At 38.9% G+C, this 18,608-nt stretch overlaps 1 protein-coding gene across 1 annotated transcript in view; it reads right to left on the bottom strand.

The window, feature by feature from the left end:
- FAM13A (family with sequence similarity 13 member A) overlaps nt 1–18,608 on the bottom strand; it is a 190,173-nt gene that overhangs the window by 157,247 nt on the left and 14,318 nt on the right. The window lies entirely within an intron of this gene.

Here is an 18,608-nt window from a genome sequence, read left to right as displayed (position 1 = left end):
CCCAGGTGATGTCTGATCCGCTTGTTCTGCCTTCAGCCTGAGTCCTGGGGGGTCAGTTTAACCGCAATGCCTCCTTACCCCTGATGTTTCTTCTTCATAATTTTCCATACACTGAGTATCACCCACCCTAACCCTGCTGCTTGGCTATAAAATTCCCCGCCTTTTCCTTGTGTTCCAAGTTGAGCCCAATCTCTCTCCCCCACTGCAAAACCCCAATGCAATACTCCCTATACCTATCACAATAGTCCTGAATAAAGATGTGCCATTCTTAACAAATTGCAGAAGGAATACCTTTTTAAAAACAATATTTAACATGTCATATTGTTCAGAATTTGATAGGTGACTCCCATACAAAAGCCTGATAATCTTGCATACAGCTCAAAATGTCTAACAATGTGCCAAAAATTCATAGGCATACACATGAACAGTTTCTGTTAATTCTCAAAGGTTTGCTTTGCCAATACTTAAATAGTAAAGTTGCTAACTTATGTAACTTTGTGCACTGCTTTCTATCAGAGGAAAATACAAATCTTTTATAACAAATGCAGTAATTTAGGGACATAATCACAATCCATCCTTTTAACAGATGTCTAAGACAATGAAAATTTAATACAGGTATAATTAATACACAGGTTGGATTTCTTTGTTAAGTCAGCTTTAGCCAGTCAAATGAATAAGAAACAGAAAAATGAGGCAAATAAAATACAAAGGAAGAGGATCAGTCAATGTTATAAAACACTTGGGTAACGTAATGCCATGAGCAGGAAGTAAAAACAGAAAACATCCAGAAAGTTACATACAAGGACATTGAGTGGCTGCGGAGAACAGGATCAGAATAAAGGCTTGGGAGTCATTTCCCGGGTGAGGAACCTGTGGGACCTAAGTGGTACTGCTTGGGATGAAACAGTTTTCCACTGCACTAGAATCTTAACCAGCAGGGATAGGTAAGAAATGGAAGTAATTAGGTTGGAGTGATTAAAAATTAACTGAAGTCACCCATTTCTCATGCCATTATAAAAATAAACAAATATACACCAACAGAAAAATGTAATCTTAGTTTGCCTTTTTCCCTTTTTATGGTGACTAATTCAAAGTGAGTCTGGATGTTTTCAAGGGTATGTGCTCTCTATTTAAAATTATGGTCCACCAGCCTGAGCAAGAGCCAGACCCCGTCTCTACTAAAAATAGAAATTATAAGGACATCTAAAAATATATATAGAAAAAATTAGCTGGGCATGGTGGCGCATGCCTGTAGTCCCAGCTACTCGGGAGGCTGAGGCAGAAGGATTGCTTGAGCCCAGGAGTTTGAGGTTGCTGTGAGCTAGGCTGACGCCATGGCACTCACTCTAGCCTGGGCAACAGAGTGAGACACTGTCTCCAAAAAAAAAAAAAAAAAGGTCCAGTTCCCACATTTAAAGATACAAGCAACAGCATTCCCACAGCCTTGATAATGGGCCTCTGGCCTTCTGGCTCAAACAGGCAGGCAACGTGAGTGGGCACTATATCAAATAAAACAAATATTCAAAATAATTATGAATTTATGACAACAACATCTTTAAAAAAAGCAGCAGCACTTTCATCATTTACTTCAAATTTTTGAAAGATGATAAATAATTTTTCCAGGAAATAAAATTGACAAAAAATGGGAAGGGAGATAATACATTCAAAGAGTATGTTTCATGCTTAACAAAATAAAACGAAATCCGTTATGGCATGAATGAGAGAATAAATATATTCTCAAAAGGCAAAAGTAATTGAGAAAGAAATATCTTATATCTACCTCCTATGATGGAAGATGATTCCACAGATCCACCCGCTGGGCAAGGATGTGAGTATCCTCTACATCAGCAGCTTTGACAGCAGCACACCCATATCTGAACCTTAACTACTTATAATTTACTTCCTGAATCCTTGTTCAAATATAGTGACAATACATTAAAGACCACAATTTGTTACCATGACACTTCCCCTCACCTCTTTTCATACTGATTAATTATATGCTAACATTCTGAGAATCTGTAATTTATACTGTGTTTCCTGAAATACGTGGTAAATATCACTCTTACTGCCAGCCTGCAGCAACCTTACCAACAAGATTTCCTACGTGTGACAGTAACTGCTCAACACCTTCAGAGGAGGCTTCTAGAAGGATGCCTCGGGCAGCATGCCTGGGAGCAGTGTTGGTACCAACGTGCCTATTAAGAAGATGCTTTCTGACACTTGTGAGAAACGAAGTTCATAATAATTACTTTACCACTGCTTGCATTATTTTTTGATATGCTGATACATAAATATAATAAACACTGCCTTATTCATTCATACATTCTGTTTTTGGATTTATATTGTCAATTACAATGGCCTCCTGAAGGTCTCATATTATAAAAAAGTTAGCAATGCTTATACATTTAGATCCATGTATTCAAAATATACATTTTACACTATGTGTGATATCATGCTTTTATGAAACCTATGAAACATCCTAATGGAGGGGGAGACAGGCAATAACCAAATAAATATGTGAAACGGTAACATAAGTGCTATGAAGAAATAAAAAGCAGGGTAAAGTGGAATAAAGCAGAGTGATGTAGGGGTGGGAAATGTTATTTCACTCATCATGGTTGGGGGTGGGGGGGTGTCCCCTGATACAATGACAACTGAGCAGAACTGCAGGAAATAGAGAAGTGTGTTCCAGTCAGAGCAAACAGCCGTGCCAAGGCCCTGCGGCAGAGGTCTTGGAGCTGGTGCCAACTGGTGGTGGGTGGAGAAGACAGTCAGAGACGAAATCAGGAGACAATGCAGAAAGGGAAAGGGCAGATCTATCTTATCGTAAGCCATGCTCTTTTATTTTCCCCCTGAGTGAGGGTTGTGAGCTGCGAGGAGACATGCTCTGACCTAAGAGGACCACTCTGGCTTCTGTGCTAAGCCTGGACTGTAGGAAGCACAGTTGAAAGCATGGAGACTAGTTAAGACACTACTGTGACAGTCCAGAAGAGATAGGCTGGTGGCCTGGACTAGGCTGACACTGGTGGGATAGTAACACAAGGCTGGATTCTGCTTATAGGTTGAATGTTCTTGCTTGTTTTACATACAAAAGTTGTTTGTTTTATATATGGAAAACACAGGTATGAAATATTCATTCATTTAACAAAAATTATTGGGTGACTACTCTGTGCTAAGCACCTTTCTAAGCATTTGAGATTCATCAATAAACAAAACAAACAGAAATCTCTGCCCTCATGGAGCTTACATTCTGGTGAGTGAAAGAAACATTAAACAAAAAATACATTAACAGGGCTGCGGGAATTGGGAGTACTTGAACCAGGGTAAGGGCTGGCGATTACGATTATAAATAAGATTGTCAAGAAAGCCTCGGGTGGCCGCGGTGGCTCACACCTGTAATCCTAGCACTCTGGTAGGTTGAGGTGAGATGATCACTTGAGCTCAGGAGTTCAAGACCAGCCTGAGCAAGAGTGAGACTCCTGTCTCTACTAAAAATAGAAAAATTAGCTGGGAATCGTGGCCTGTGCCTACAGTCCCAGCTACTCAGGAGGCTGAGGCAGGAGGATCACTTGAGTCCAGGAGTTTGAGGCTGCAGTGAGCTACAATACCACCACTGCATTCAAGACATAGTAAGATTCTGTCTCAAAAAAAGAAAGCTTCATTGAAATGTATTTGATGTCCAGTTAAAGTAAAAAAATCCACAAACTGACAAATGTAAGCTCTTTCAGAGTTCGAAGTTAAGCTTCAACCACTTTTTAAATACTCTTTATGCCTTGCATATAAAAAGGTGATCAAGAAATCATTTTAACAGAATGATATATAAAGACATACAGTGTGACAAACTAGCATAGGAGTAAAGTGACATCTGTATCTCGAATATATTTTAAAGAAATACAGAATAATTTAGTCCACAGAACTATCAGAGTGTTATTATGTAGGAATAAGATTACAGACAATATTTAAAGAAAAGGCTCATTTGGTGGTCACACAGAAAGGATACTCAGCATTGAAATTCCACAGAAGGGCCTCAGTAATAGAAGTGAAATGTACCTCTGCATATGTATTATATAAAAATAGTTTTTAACTGTTTTAAACTTGTACTTCTAGAATTGTAATAAAAATTAGAATAATATAATTCATGAGTCTAAATGTTTTAAGAAAATTTTGCAGATGGGAATAATGGTTCATAATTGGAACAGTCACCATTTTCTTTAACATCGATCTTTTCCTAGGATAAGAACTATCTTTCTCCATTAGTGAAAAGTATCATCTCAAATTATTCAAAGTTTTCTTCAGAGCTTTCATTTGTTGTTGGCTAAATCTGACTCATACCTCAAGCTGAAATGCAAACATTCAACTAGCACAGTGTACATAGTGTACAGAGAAATCAGCACTTGGAAGACTCTACCATACTTTTGTTCCAGGTTAAGTAGCAAACACCGAACCATGTGACAAATATTTGCTCTCCTTAAAAAAAGATTATGATCATAATCAGCAATGCTGCACCTGTATCATAGGATGTATCACAGGATGGCTCCTAACACTGATCTTGACATTTATCCTAGTTGTTTGTCACATGCCTGGACTTTTCAGTGGCCACGAAGTTATACTGTACTTCTAATCTTAGACTCAAGGGGAGAGAGAGAGAAAAAGAACCGGCAAAATGCTAACTTCTATCCTGACATATCTCAGAGCCATGAGAAGGTCAGCCGTTAAAACAACCAACATGTTTAGCCTCAGGGTGCCAGATCTATCGAAGTAGCTTTTCCCCCCTCTCATTAAGCCTCACAAAAATATTTATGAGAACTTGCTAAAGCATCAGATAGGATAATGAGCTGACGAAGAGAGGTCACAAACCTGAGAGTGTGTGAGCAGTCTCTAGAAGTTGAGAAGCCAGCAAAGAAACAGGGATCTCAGTCTTAAAACCGCACAGAGCTGAATTCTGCCAGGAACCTGAATGAGTCTGGCAGTAGATTCTCCCCCAGCGCAGTCGGACAAGAGCTGTCAGACAAAAGCCTAGGCGGTCACCTTGATTTTGGCCTTGTGAGTAAAAGAACCAGCTGAGCTCACATCCTTTTCATCCACAGAACAATGAGGGAATAAATCTGTATTGTTTTAAGCCACTAAATTCATGGTAATCTGTTAAGGCAGCAATAGGAATTGAATACATCCCCAGTTAGAGAGGACCAGACTGGAAGAGGTTGATTTACTTGTGCGCATTCACCTCGCTACCAAATCGCTGAGGCACAATTCAAATCCAAGCAGTCTGACCCCCTGAGCACATGGTTTGATCAGCGTACTCTTACAGAGGTAGCTGTTATTATCATAGCACCTAACACAGTATCTAATACATGCGAACATGTAAGAAACGTTCCCTGAATCAATCAATAAATAAGCAAAATTGGGGAGTGTGTGTGGGGGTGATACTCTTAATTCATTTGTGATAAACTATAGCTTCTTAGGTCCTAGGGGTTTGTGGGAAAACGTTTTAAGAAAAACCTGTAAGAATGGGCACAAAATGTTGTATGAACTGAGAATAAACAAAACATTATATTTCTTTCTAAATATGCATTCATGGAAGAATGGGAAAAAACATAAATGCCTGCTCACTGGATGAGAGTGGGTTTCTTTGGTTTTTTGTTATTTTTTTTTTTTTTGAGACAGAGTCTCACTCTGTTGCCCGGGCTAGAGTGCCATGGCGTCAGCCTAGCTCACAGCAACCTCAAACTCCTGGGCTCAAGTAATCCTCCTGCCTCAGCCTCCCGTGTAGCTGAGACTTTAGGCATGCGCCACCATGCCCAGCCAATTTTTTCTATATATATTTTTAGTTGTCCAGCTAATTTCTTTCTATTTTTAGTAGAGACAGGGTCTCGCTCTTGCTCAGGCTGGTCTTGAACTCCTGACCTCGAGTAATCCCCCCACTTCGGCCTCCCAAAGTGCTAGGATTACAGGTGCGAGCCACCGCATCCAGCCCAGACTGGGTTGTACCTCTGCCTTTCATTTCCCAGGGGTGGAACCACTTCTTTAGAAAGACGAAAAGCTTATGTAGACAATATAATTTCATCTTATGATTAACGGAGTTGGTGTTTTCCTATGCAATAGGAAAGGTTATATTTTTACAGATCTCTCACAACCCATGACTGTGACAAGGTTCTCAAAGGCCTCAAACAAATTTTTCAAAGGGCAGGATGATAAAGTAACTAATAAAAATTAATAAGTTACAGTCTCTTCTTAGATATTTTCAATGAAACTACCTATCTTATCATTCTGATTAAAGTCTGTGAAATGCACAGGTATATTTACTGCCAAATTAGCCAACATTTGCACTGACACTCCTGCCCCCAGAAAGAATCTGCATGTTCAAGCAAGAGCAAAGGCCTGCAGAAAGAATGAAGAATTAGGTGGTATTTTACATTTCAGTTCTATATCCCAAAACAAACTCCTGATAATGCCTAAACAGTAGCTCAGCGAATTTATTTTGTGGGTATTTACTTACTGGGTGCTGAATGCTTATCAGTGGGAGCAGGTGGTACAAATGAAATTGTAAGAAAAATATAAAATATGCTAACTAAATTTCAAAATTGGAAGCTCCTATCTAGGCTACATGTTAGGATTTAAGCATTGAACAGGTGAAGAACCTGTTTGTATGAGAATGTAAGTACACAGGAGACCGGGAAAAGCAATCATAGCATATAGGAAAAGGAACCTCCCACAATATAATACGATAATCTTGAACAATGTGGGCAATATCCCAGCTAATAAAGCTTGGCTTTCTCTATAAATATAGTGCCATATTAAATGGGCAAAGTACAATAAGTATATAGTTTCAGTTGAAATCATATTAACACCAGTTGTTTCTTCCTAGGCAATACTGATTAAATACTCAGCTGTAAATGGTCTCTAAGTAGCCTTAGTGTCATCTGAGTTAAACCATCAAGCCCAGAGTTATTTAAGCCTATCTCATACATGCCCCCTTTGTCTCACAAGGGCCTCAAATTGTTATGGACTCATTGTAAAAGGTTGGTTATTTCCATTGGCTCAATAAAGCAGGTGTTCAACACACAGCTTAGTCGAGTTAGGGCAGGGCTGTAGGTGGCTAACAACCTAATCATTTGGCATCCCTTCAAATTGATGTTCGTTAAACCAATTTTCAATATTTATGTGGGTTGATAGTCTATTAATACAAGGTTTATGTTTTTTAAATAACTTATTGTATTTATTTAAATAACAACTCATTTAAATAACTTATGTTTTCTCCTCTTCTAGCATAAAAGCATTAGTAAAAAAAAAAAAAAAAAAGAACAAAGAATTTACTAAGGGTTTAACCCAGGTCACAATGATTTATTCCAAAATTCCCAAATAGACATTATCTTCTTGGCCTTGGAGCTGCTAGTTATCTGCTCTATTTTTCTTTATCAAGCCTATAATCTTCCTGCCATTATAAAATTCTATCACCTTTACTACGAGGACGGCTAAAATAAAAAAGACAAGACATAAACGTGTTGGCAAGGATATGAAGAAATTAAAATTTTCATTCATTGCTGATGAAATTAAAATTTTCATTCATTGCATGATGGGAACGTACAATAGTACAGCTATCCTGGAAAAAATAGTTCTTCAAAATGTTAAAACATAAAGTTACCATATGACCCAGCAATGCTATTACTAGGTAGATACTCAAGAGAAATGAAAGCATTACGTTGGCAAAAAAACTAGTAATGTTCATAATAGCAAAAAAGTGGAAATGACCCAAATGTCCACCAGCAGCTAAATGGATAAAATGTGGTATATTCATACAAAAGAATATTAGCTAGCCATAAAAAGGAATCAAGTACTTATATAATAAATGCTACAAGGATGAACCTTGAAACATTATGCTAGGTCAAAGAAGCCAGTCATAAAAGACCACGTATTTGTGATTCCATTTATATGAAATGTTCATAATAAGCAAATCGATACAGACAGAAAGTAGATTAGTGTGTGCCTAGGACCGGGGTTGGTGGCAGGAGGGAGGAATGGGAAGGGACTGGTAATAGCACCGGGTTGCCGTCTGGGCTCACTGAAACGTTCTACATTTAAACTTTGGTGATGTTTGCACTCTGCAAATATACTAAAATCCACTGAACGGTATCCTTTAACAGGGTCCATTTTATGGTAGGTAATTTATGTATCAAAAAAGCTGTTATAAAGAAATTCTGTTGACTTTAAAAATCAAGAACATCGGAGATCTTTCAGTTAAAGATGACATTATTTCAGTTGAAGATGAGTATACACTTTTCCTACTAATACTCCATTAAAATGACAGTAAAAATTATTTTAAAAGGAATAAGCCCTCAAGGATAAGGAGAACAGCCTAGAAGATGACAGTCACATGAAGAATTCTAGCGAATGTATACATGCACGTGCACACGTGCACTCAGACTTCCAGATGGGCTGTTCTTCCATGGAACAACGTGCTTGGTCACGGCTTCTCTTACTAGACGTGCACAGCCCCACCCACTACTTACTATCTCACAGAGCTAAAGGCCATTATAAGGAAAATAAAGGTGCACACTTGTAATCAGCAAAGAAAGGATAAGTCTAGTTAGCAGGACCTACGATCTCAGAGGTCATGGGGGCCTATAAATACAGGTAAGGTTTTTCCTGTCACAGGGATCCGGACGAAGGCAGGCGAACCGAAATGTTGCCCAAGTGTATGCCAAACCTGGGCTTCCTGGCACCGCATTTCCAATTTATTCCAGTGGAGGCTTTGCATCTCTTAGTGGCGTCTCGGGCAGATAGGTCGATGTTAGCCCGTTAATTTTGCTCTGGGTTTAGGTCTTTACAAAAAAAAAAAAAAGTTTATACGTCTGGCATTGCTTATAGAAAACCTAAAAGGCACACATTGAAAATGAAAAGAACTAAAACTTGGAGTTTAGTATGATTCTGATTGTCACAGAAACAGATTTATGAAGGTTGAATAATTTCCATAGAAAAGAAGCTTCTCAGGAAGGAATTAACCTACGGGAGGAAATACGTCATATGCTTCCTATGGAGCTCACGCTATTCAAGGAATGACACTTAATAACCATCATTTAGCCAGCATTTATTCACATGGTCCTTTAAAATCTGCAAGGCAAAACCATAGCTAACCTCAAACACCACAAATGCCATTATACTAGTATGGATAAAACAGAGGCTTACCTCCAAGTAACCTAGTGAATTCCTTGTGTAATGAGGAAAGAAATTCAAGGCTCAGGCATGAGCTAGTTTATTAAATTAAATTTCTTTACAATTAGCCATGGTACTGATTAAAATGCCCCTATTATTAGGGTGGTTTTCTTAAGAAAAATATTAATAGTTGCTGTCTACATTATGAAATGCTCATAAGCTAAAATTCACAGGCACTTAACTCTCAGATAGTGTTTGCACAGCTGCTATTATAAAATTCTGTCCCAGTTAAAATCAAGTATGGGGTGGGGAGTAAAAAAAGGGCGAATTTCCACTTAAAGAGACAGATTGACCATTTGCGTTTGTCTAGTCTTCTTCCCAAGGCTTCATAGAAATAACAGTAAAATAATGCATAAAAAGTATAAGGCTCAAAGGACAAAAAAGAACAGCAGAGAAGACAGAATGAGATGAGATTTTAAAGACATTTGGAAGTGGATGCAAGTGACTGAAAACAATGTTTCAAAGCCTGTCAGACTTAGGGAGTCCTCCGGCACATCCGCACCCAGGCAAGCAAATTCTCAGGCTTAGTCTCTGGGTAATAACCCAAGGATTCTGGGAAACCGGAGACAGCTAAGGGCTAGACTGAGGAACACAGTTGAAAATGTAAGATTAGTGCAAGTCTGCTAAGAAGTAATAGGCCCATGATCAAGCACACTTCCCATCTCCCTCCTAGTCCTGCTCTTAAAAAACTCAGAAAATGAAGAGAAAAATATGTTCACATACTGACATTTGAGGATCCCCAAATGAAACAGCTAGATTTCCCCTGCTGTACTATCTAATCCTTCTAAAATGAAGTACATCAAGAGACAAACCCCCAGTCTCCTTTACAAAATGTTTTTCTTAAATCACAACAGCTACAAATCACTAGGTGTTTGAATAAAGAGAGACAAAAAGAAAACCCACAGATCAGAGAGAGAAAAGAAAAACTTAAGCAACAAGAACAAGCCCATGGCCACAAGTGGTGGCTCACACCTGTAATCCTAGCACTCTGGGAGGCTGGGGTAGGAGGATTGCTTGAGCTCAGGAGTTCAAGACCAGCCTGAGCAACAGCGAGACTCAATCTCTACAAAAAATAAAAAAATTAACCAAGTGTGGTGGCATGTGCCTGTAGTCCCAGCTACCAGGATTGCCTTAGCCCAGGAGTTTGAGGTTGCAGTGAGCTCTGATGACACCACTGCACTCTAGCCTGGGTGCAGAGCAAGACCCTGTCTCAAAACAAAAACAAAATACAGAAGAATAGGGAGCTTCATAAAAGGAACAGAAAACAAGAATATTTTGGATATTAAAAATAAAGCTACAATTTAAAAAACAAATTTGCTGGGAAATAAATGAGAAAATTTCATAGTAAACAATTAAAAGTAATAAGACATTTTTAAAGGAATTATATGTAATATAAGGAGGGTAATACAAGAAAATTTCCAAGACCAAAAGAAAATATTTTCCAAGTTGAAGGGACTTACTGAATACTTAATACAATGGATAAAAATACAAAGACTCCAGGAAATAGCAGGTCTAGGAAAAAGATTCACGAGGAAAAACTCAGGATGGTATTTACAACCAATCCTGGTAGGAGCAGATAAAAAGGACTCCAAGAATTTCCCAGAAAAAAAAATTGATAAATTATTTGATAATTTTGAAAAAAAAATAGTTAACACTAGAGCTACTGGGACAGTTTGAAAAAAAAAAAAAACCAAAACCCGAAGATAGGTTTATAGAAAATAATGTCAGGGAAAATATAAGACAAATATCAGTATCAAGAAATATCTCACACAAACATACCCTTTTAGAGTTAAAAACAAGTCAAACAGTAATTATAAATTTCACTAAAGTTGTAATATAACAATATTAGAAGAAACTGTTTGGAATAAATGAACATGTAACAGAGCTAATTCTATATATTTCATAAGCAGAACTGATGAGATAATGTTCAAAAGTGAGCCATCAAGATACACTACTATTAAGTATATTACTAAACGGAAGCAAATATCAAAAGCACAGCCAAGCCAGTTAAAACTGGGTTCTTTTGGGAAAGAACTGAGGAGTACCAAAGGCTGTGGTAGGGGATCTGGTTTTCTTTAGAAGTCTATTTTATTTTTTATAGAACTATATTAAATTAATAAGAATATTTCTTTAAACAGAGAAAAATATGTCCACTGAAGATGTTGAATTTTACTGAGGGTAATAACTTAGGAATGTGCTACTTTAGTATTTAATTAATAATTTTACTGAAAGATCACCAAATCCAATCATATTACCCTCACCCCATCACACACACACTAACTATACCCACTGTTCAATCACACGCCTATGCTTTCAGAATGCCTTTGTTCGTGCAATCCTCTCCGCCCAAACAGCACATCACCTGTGGGCATTCTACCAGTCCTCCTAAGCCTACCTCAAGTACTACCTTCCTTTTCTTTAAAACCCTTCTGATCATCTGACTTAGAAATTCTGACTCATCTCTCCCTCAACCCCACTCTATTCTGTGTATCTTGGCTCCTTGGGTATATGTTGTATTTTCCTAACAAAACTGTGAACTCGTTGGCAGAAGTATCCGAATTTTCAATGTGAACAATAAAATACCAAGCCTAATGCCTTCACTGCAATTTAACAATTGAAAAGCAATTTATCAGTCACGGACTTAATACAAAAAAAAAAAAAAAGACCTGTGCTATATATAATATGCAATATATATTTGCAGGCTTCAACTTTTATTAGAATTATATAAAAAATAAAAATTATTGATAATTGGTAGCCAATCCAAAAATATTGCCAATCCAAAAATATTCCCAAAAGAATTGATAGCAGGTTTAATCCATCTTGTGTTTTATCAGCTCAACCAACAATTAACAGTTCAAGTAGAGGTTCGATTAATTTGGGCAAGAATTTTAAAGTCTTCATCTTAACTCTAAGTTGAAACCAGTATTTTTTTTCCTTTCCCTTCTCCTTCCTAATCATGAGGCAGGTAATTGCATTTATTCTTCTGTAACTCTTTGTAATTTTTTAAGAGACAGGGAAGTTAGAATAGAGAAAGGGTATAGAGACCAATTTTAAGCTTGAAGGTGAAAAACATGGAGGGAATCACACTAAATGGCTTGTCTTTTTATAACCAACAAAGCAAGGGGCAGGAGTGAAGACTGAGGATGAACTGGGATATAAGCACAGGGAAGGGAGATTACATTAAAATATGGATGCCCATGTCCCATCCACGCAGATGAGGATTTAATAAGCCTGCAGTGTGACTAGCTCTCTGGGATTTTTCTAAGCTTCCCAGGCAATTCTTATGGGCTGTCGTGGTTGAGAAGCACTGGTTTGGCATTTTTGAAATATTTATTATATGACTGGCATTGTTCTAAGTGCTTTACATGGATCAATTCTTTGAATATCCACAATAACCTATAACAGGGAAACTAAGTGTGGTGGCTTAAAAATGTCCACAAAGCTTGACACATCTCCTTTCAAAAGACAGCCTAATTCCCTTCCCTTGAATACAGACCAGATTAATGACTCACTCCCAACAAATAGGGTACAAATGATGCTATTTGACTTCCGGGGCTACATCATAAAAAGTATAGCTTCTATCTCTCTCTCGAATTGCTCACTCTGGGGGAAGCTAGCTACCATGTTGTCAGAACACTCGAGCAGCCACCTGGAGAGGCCCATATGTAGAGGAGTTTAGTTTAATTCTCCCAAGAGGAGAGCATTAAATTGCCAGCCATGTGACTGAGCCACCCTGGACACAGATCCTCCAGCCTTCAGGTGACTATAGCCCTTGCCAACCTCTTGACCGCAACTTCCTGAGACCTTGAACCAGAACTGCCCAGATAAACCACACCGGAATTCTTGACCCACAGAAACTGAAAGAGAAAATATAAGTTTATTGTTTTAAGCCACTAAATTTTGGAGTAATTGTTATGCTGCAATAGATAACTAATACACTAAAGAAAAAAAAAATAAACCAAAAAGGTTAAATAACTTGGCCATACTAATGCAAAGAACAAAGGGCAAACTGAGATTTGAAATCAGTTAGAATGTAGGCAGAGCCTATGCTCTAAGCCACATGCTATAATTACTTACTTCAACATGGAGATTATACTGCCTATATCTCATTAGAACTGGTACAAAGATTTAAAAATATTATATAAGCAAAATATCTGCTACATATTAAACTAAATAGTAGGTAGTCACTTAACAGCACTATTATCACCAATAAAAGGAATATATACTCAAAGAAAATCAATATTAAACACAAAGAAAACTTACAAAAATTATCTGTACAAATAAAGAAAACATACCCCAGCATCATTTTTTCCATGGCATATCACATATTGTAAATTCATTCCTTACTCCTAGCCTCCCTAGACATTAAGGATTTCTAAGACAAAAATGTATCAATTCTCTAAGAAAGATTTGGAGCCCAGAGACTACCTAATTAACATCCCACTGGAGGCTTTTTACTAATTTATTTTTCACTCAAACATTTATCAAATTTGGTAAATTTTTAAAAGCACAGTGTTATGAATTGAATTTTCTAACTCCAAAATTCATAGGTTGAAGCCCTAACCTCCAATGTGACTACATTTGAAGATATAGTCCCCTTTTAAGGAGGTAATTAATATTAAATGAGGACTTAGGGTGGGCTCCTAATCAGATAGGAGTGGTGTGCTTGTAAGAAGACGAACAGAAACCTGGAGTGCTCCAGCATGGAGAAAAAGCCATGTGAGTACATAGCAAGAAGGTGACCAACTTAAAGACAAGGAGAACGCCCTCACCACAAACTACCTCTGTGAACATCTTGATCTTGGACTTCCAACCTCCAGAACTGTGAGAAAATAAATTTCTGTTTTTAAGCCACCCAGTCTGTGTTATTCTGTTATGGTAGCCCTAACTGACTAATATAATATACTCAGTATAATAGAAAAAGCTTGGAATTTAGAGCCAGGCAGATCCCAGCTCTGCACATTCTAGCTCCTTGCTCTTTGGCAAGTAACTTACCCTCACTGAGCTTCACTTTCCTTACCTAGGAAATATTTGTAGGAAGAGCCATAATAGGAGTTAGAAAATAAACACAAGTAAAGCACCTAGGCAAAATCTTGGCACAGAACAGGCATTTAAATTGTGATGAAATATAAAATTAGCTTATTGTTATCTATTTGTATCTATAATATTGTCCAAACATAACTGATGGTTGGAATTACAAACACTGATGAGTCTAAATAGACGACTATGAAATAGCTCATCTTTATCCAGACGACTGAAATAAAGGTTGTACCCTCCTTCAACAGACTAACGGACCCTCCTTAGCTAAAAGACACCAAAAGTTTTAAGTTCCCGGTCATGACAGGAGAGATGCTGGCCATGTCCCATGTGCTTCTACCTGCTCCTTCTCCTTACTAACCATTACTAGATTTATCAAGGGCTGACTTGACAAGAACAAAAGGCCAAAAGACTTGTTCACTTACTTTGTCTGGCTCCGGCGCCTTCCTCTTGTTTTTATGGTCCTGACATGATGGCTATTTTGGACCCCAAAGAGTTTCTCCTTAATAAACTGCCTTCTGTGGATTGGTTCTGGCCAGTCTCCTGAAGATGTGCAGTTAATGGACTCATGTCCTACATTTCACCTTTTTACATATAGGACCTAATTATAATGCATTTAAATGTTAAATCTCCACCCCAAAGTGATCATGTAACCCTAATACGCATATGTGTGGGTCTCCTTCATAAATATTCATAGCTCCCCTGTAACCTGTTGAATACTATACTACACTTGACCAACCTCTTCGACAGAAATTCCTGTCTTACCTCTCCCTGCCTTAAAGTGCCTGTCTTGCTGCCCAGCCCGTCAGGAAGGCCAGCCCACACGTTGCCACCCTTTATAAGAAATAAAGTCTCTTTGCTAAATTAACTGACTTTCTGACTCTTGATAGTTGGAATCCCTAATGCCTCTCAGAAGCACTGACCTGCATTTTACTTGTCCATAAGTTCTTCATCATGGCCTCCAAATAATCCTCCCCTTTTAACTTCCACTATATTTATTAAGGGATCGATTGTCAAGATGCCACATCAGGATCTCCCCTCTTTCTCTGACAAAAACAGCTAGATCTCTAAGCAAGGCACTTACTAAAGTCCTACAAGATCATCAGATCCTACTGTGAAATTAAATAATTCAACCTGAAAGCCGTTGGAACTTTAAATTATTTGAGTCCTGACAGGAACGTGACTATGTGGTCTCAGTCACGTAGCATGCAGCTTCCACTTCTGCTTCTCCGATTAGAGATTAACTCCCTTCCTTATTCCTGTGCTGTAGATTAGAAAATCTGAAAGGTGCCAGAAATAAGATTCCCCTTAGGGAATGTTAAAGCAATCTCCCTTGGGCTTGCTATAGCAAGCTGTAATCAAACAAATCGCTATAACGTATATACGGTATATACTGACCTGGCATGAAAATGTAACCCTGCTAAACTTCTGTCTCTGCCTATACAAGGGAAACTTTAACTTTTCCATTTTGGAGCACTGACCCTATTCCTTTGGAGTCTGTGTTTCCCAGGTGGCTATTCTCAAGCTTTGTACTGGAATAAACTCTATACTCAATCGTATTTTGTGAATCTCATCATTTAAGGTTGACACCACCACGTTTAAAGGCATCTGAGCCTTTGGAATAAATCCCAAGTTCACCTGGAGGTAGGGAAGCCGTATTAGTCAGCCACAGAAATTTCCTAGAAAGTTGAAGACTGTCTCTTCCTTTCAGGATAAAAAGATCAGGTCTGACAAGCTGAAGCATTTTAAAACGTAAAGGCCCCACCCTGGGTATGGATGGAAAAGAGAAGATTTGAATTACTGAAGACAAAAGAATAATAGTTGCCCCAGGCCTTGTCTAAGCATTAACTTTGCAAGGTGCTCTCCCTGGTGCTACTACAACCTTGCCTCAAAACTGTCTTCCTGGATCACATTCACGACTAATGGGTGCAGAGTGCACTGTCTGCCGGATGGGCACGCTTGTAGCTCTGGCGTGGGTGGTGCAAAGGCAATACATGTAACCGAAATGTTTGTACCCCCACAATATTCTGAAACGGAAAAAAAAAAACCAAAACTTTCTTCCTGATTTATTAGCACGAATTCACAACAGTCTGACAAACTGGCTGTCTGCCACCATGTGGCTCTGGGGTCTCATCAGAGATCTGGCAGTACTTGCATGCCAAGTCCCCAGACTCAGTTCTCCCTTTGGCATAGTGAGTTTGGGGGTCCTGAGACTTATTTTTGCTTCCCATAACCTTCCTTTAAAATCCCATTGCCAGTTTCTATTTTGAATGACGAGACAGCAAGCTTTGGCAATGGGTAGTGGTGATGTTTGCGGAACACTACAAATGTACTTAATGCCACTGAATTTTACTTAAAAATGATTAAAATGGTAAACATTATGGTTATGTGTATTTACCACAATTTTTAAAATTCCATTTCCAACTCTTTATCTTAGACAGGTCTTAGGACCGTGACCTAGATTTCTGTTAATCTTCTAGATATTCTTCCTACACCCAGCATCTTCCCATCCAACTACCTTACACAGCACTGCCTAACATACTGCGTCTATCATATGAACTATTTCTTCAAAAAACATGTCACTTACCAAATGTCACTGAATGACATAGAAAGCCAAAGCCATAACCAGAACAAGTTGTTCTGTAACTTTTGCTTCCATACTGTATCACTATTTCCAATATAATATTTAGTCATTTTATAATTTTATCTATGATTATACCACGCATTTTTCAAAAAAACTAAAATCATTTTTTGAAAAATAAAGTGGCCAAATAAGATTACAAACAAAATAATAATTTTTCCTGTTGCACCACTGTTACAGATTGAATTGTGTTCCTCCAAAATTCATATGTTGAAGCTCTAACCTCCAGTACCTCAGAATGTATTCAGGGCCTTTAAAGAGATAAATAAAGGTTAAATGAAGTCCTAAGGGTGGGATCCTAATCCGACAGGACTGAAGTCCTTGTAAGAAGAGGAAGAGACATCGGTAGAGCGCCCACACAGAGGATGGGCCACGTGAGGACACAGCAAGAAGGTGGCCGTCTGCGGGACAAGGAGAAAAGCCTCCCCAGAAACCAACACTGCCGGCACCTTGATCTCGGACTTCCAGCTTCTAGAACTGTGAGAAAATAAATGTCTCTTGTTTAAGCCACCCAGTCCGTGGTATTTTGTTCGGACAGGCCTAGCAAATTAACACAACTTGGGGCTGAGGCCCCAAATATAAAAAAACAAAGGTTGTGATAGGCCCACCCCTTCTAAGAAGAGGTGCTAGGTTAGCTACACAGAACTTGTTAAAGGGGAGACCAAAAACAGGTCTGGACGCCTTGGGCCATCCATCCGTCACCTCCCTCAAGGACGCTGAAGCAGAAATGTGAAATTTAAAATTTGAAGTTAAAGATTAGAGAGTAAGGATTTGTTTAAAAGGAGAGTTGTTGGGGAAATAAAATGCTTCCCCTGACTTTTTCCCCAAGCCGAGTGAGGGGCCATCAGCTAACCACATGGGGAGTTTGAACAGCCTAGAACTCCTGACAGAGTCCGAGACATCTGAAAGAGTAACACAGGCTGGCTAGGGGTGCCCTGGGTCGCAGCATAAGAAACAGGCTCTGCCCTGGGACCGACCTCCATATTTTAAGAACTTGGCAAGGACATGCATGTGTTTTCTGAGGACCAGATGGGAACTCTGAAGAAAGAAACAACATGTGGGTAATTTTCTAAAGAACTACCTGGCGAAGCTAGGGGCTGCCGAGGATTGAGACGGGGCCAGGCGAGAAGGCACAGCTGACACGAGGGCCTTGGGGAGCCACCGATAGGTCTCCCACCCTAGTGGAAGCCCAGTGTGGTGATCAGTGTAATTTTCCAACAAACTTCGCCACTTGTACCTAATATTTGGGGGTTTTTTTGTTTTGTTTTTTGTTTTTTTTTTTTTGAGACAGAGTCTCACTGTGTTGCCTGGGTTAGAGTGCCGTGGCATCAGCCTAGCTCACAGCAACCTCAAACTCCTGGGCTCAAGCGATCCTCCTGCCTCAGCCTCCTAAGTAGCTGGGACTACAGGCATGGGCCACCATGCCCGGCTAATTTTTTCTATATATATTTTTAGTTGCCCGGTTAATTTCTTTCTATTTTTAGTAGACATGGGGTCTCGCTCTTGCTCAGGCTGGTCTCGAACTCCTGACCTCGAGCCATCTACCCGCCTCGGCCTCCCAGAGTGCTAGGATTACAGGAGTGAGCCACCGCGCCAGGCCCTTTACCTAATATTTGAAAATGGTCTTTCGTGGAATAAAATATTTCTGGCACCTTCTTCCTCATTCTAGCTTGCCTTCTCACGTATCTCATTCTTTACTACATGCAAATATTTACACCAC

Source organism: Eulemur rufifrons, chromosome 13 (assembly GCF_041146395.1).
Source record: "Eulemur rufifrons isolate Redbay chromosome 13, OSU_ERuf_1, whole genome shotgun sequence".
NCBI lineage: Eukaryota > Metazoa > Chordata > Mammalia > Primates > Lemuridae > Eulemur > Eulemur rufifrons.
The sequence above is the reverse complement of the archived record's forward strand: the minus strand, read 5'-3'. Positions and strand labels throughout refer to the sequence as shown.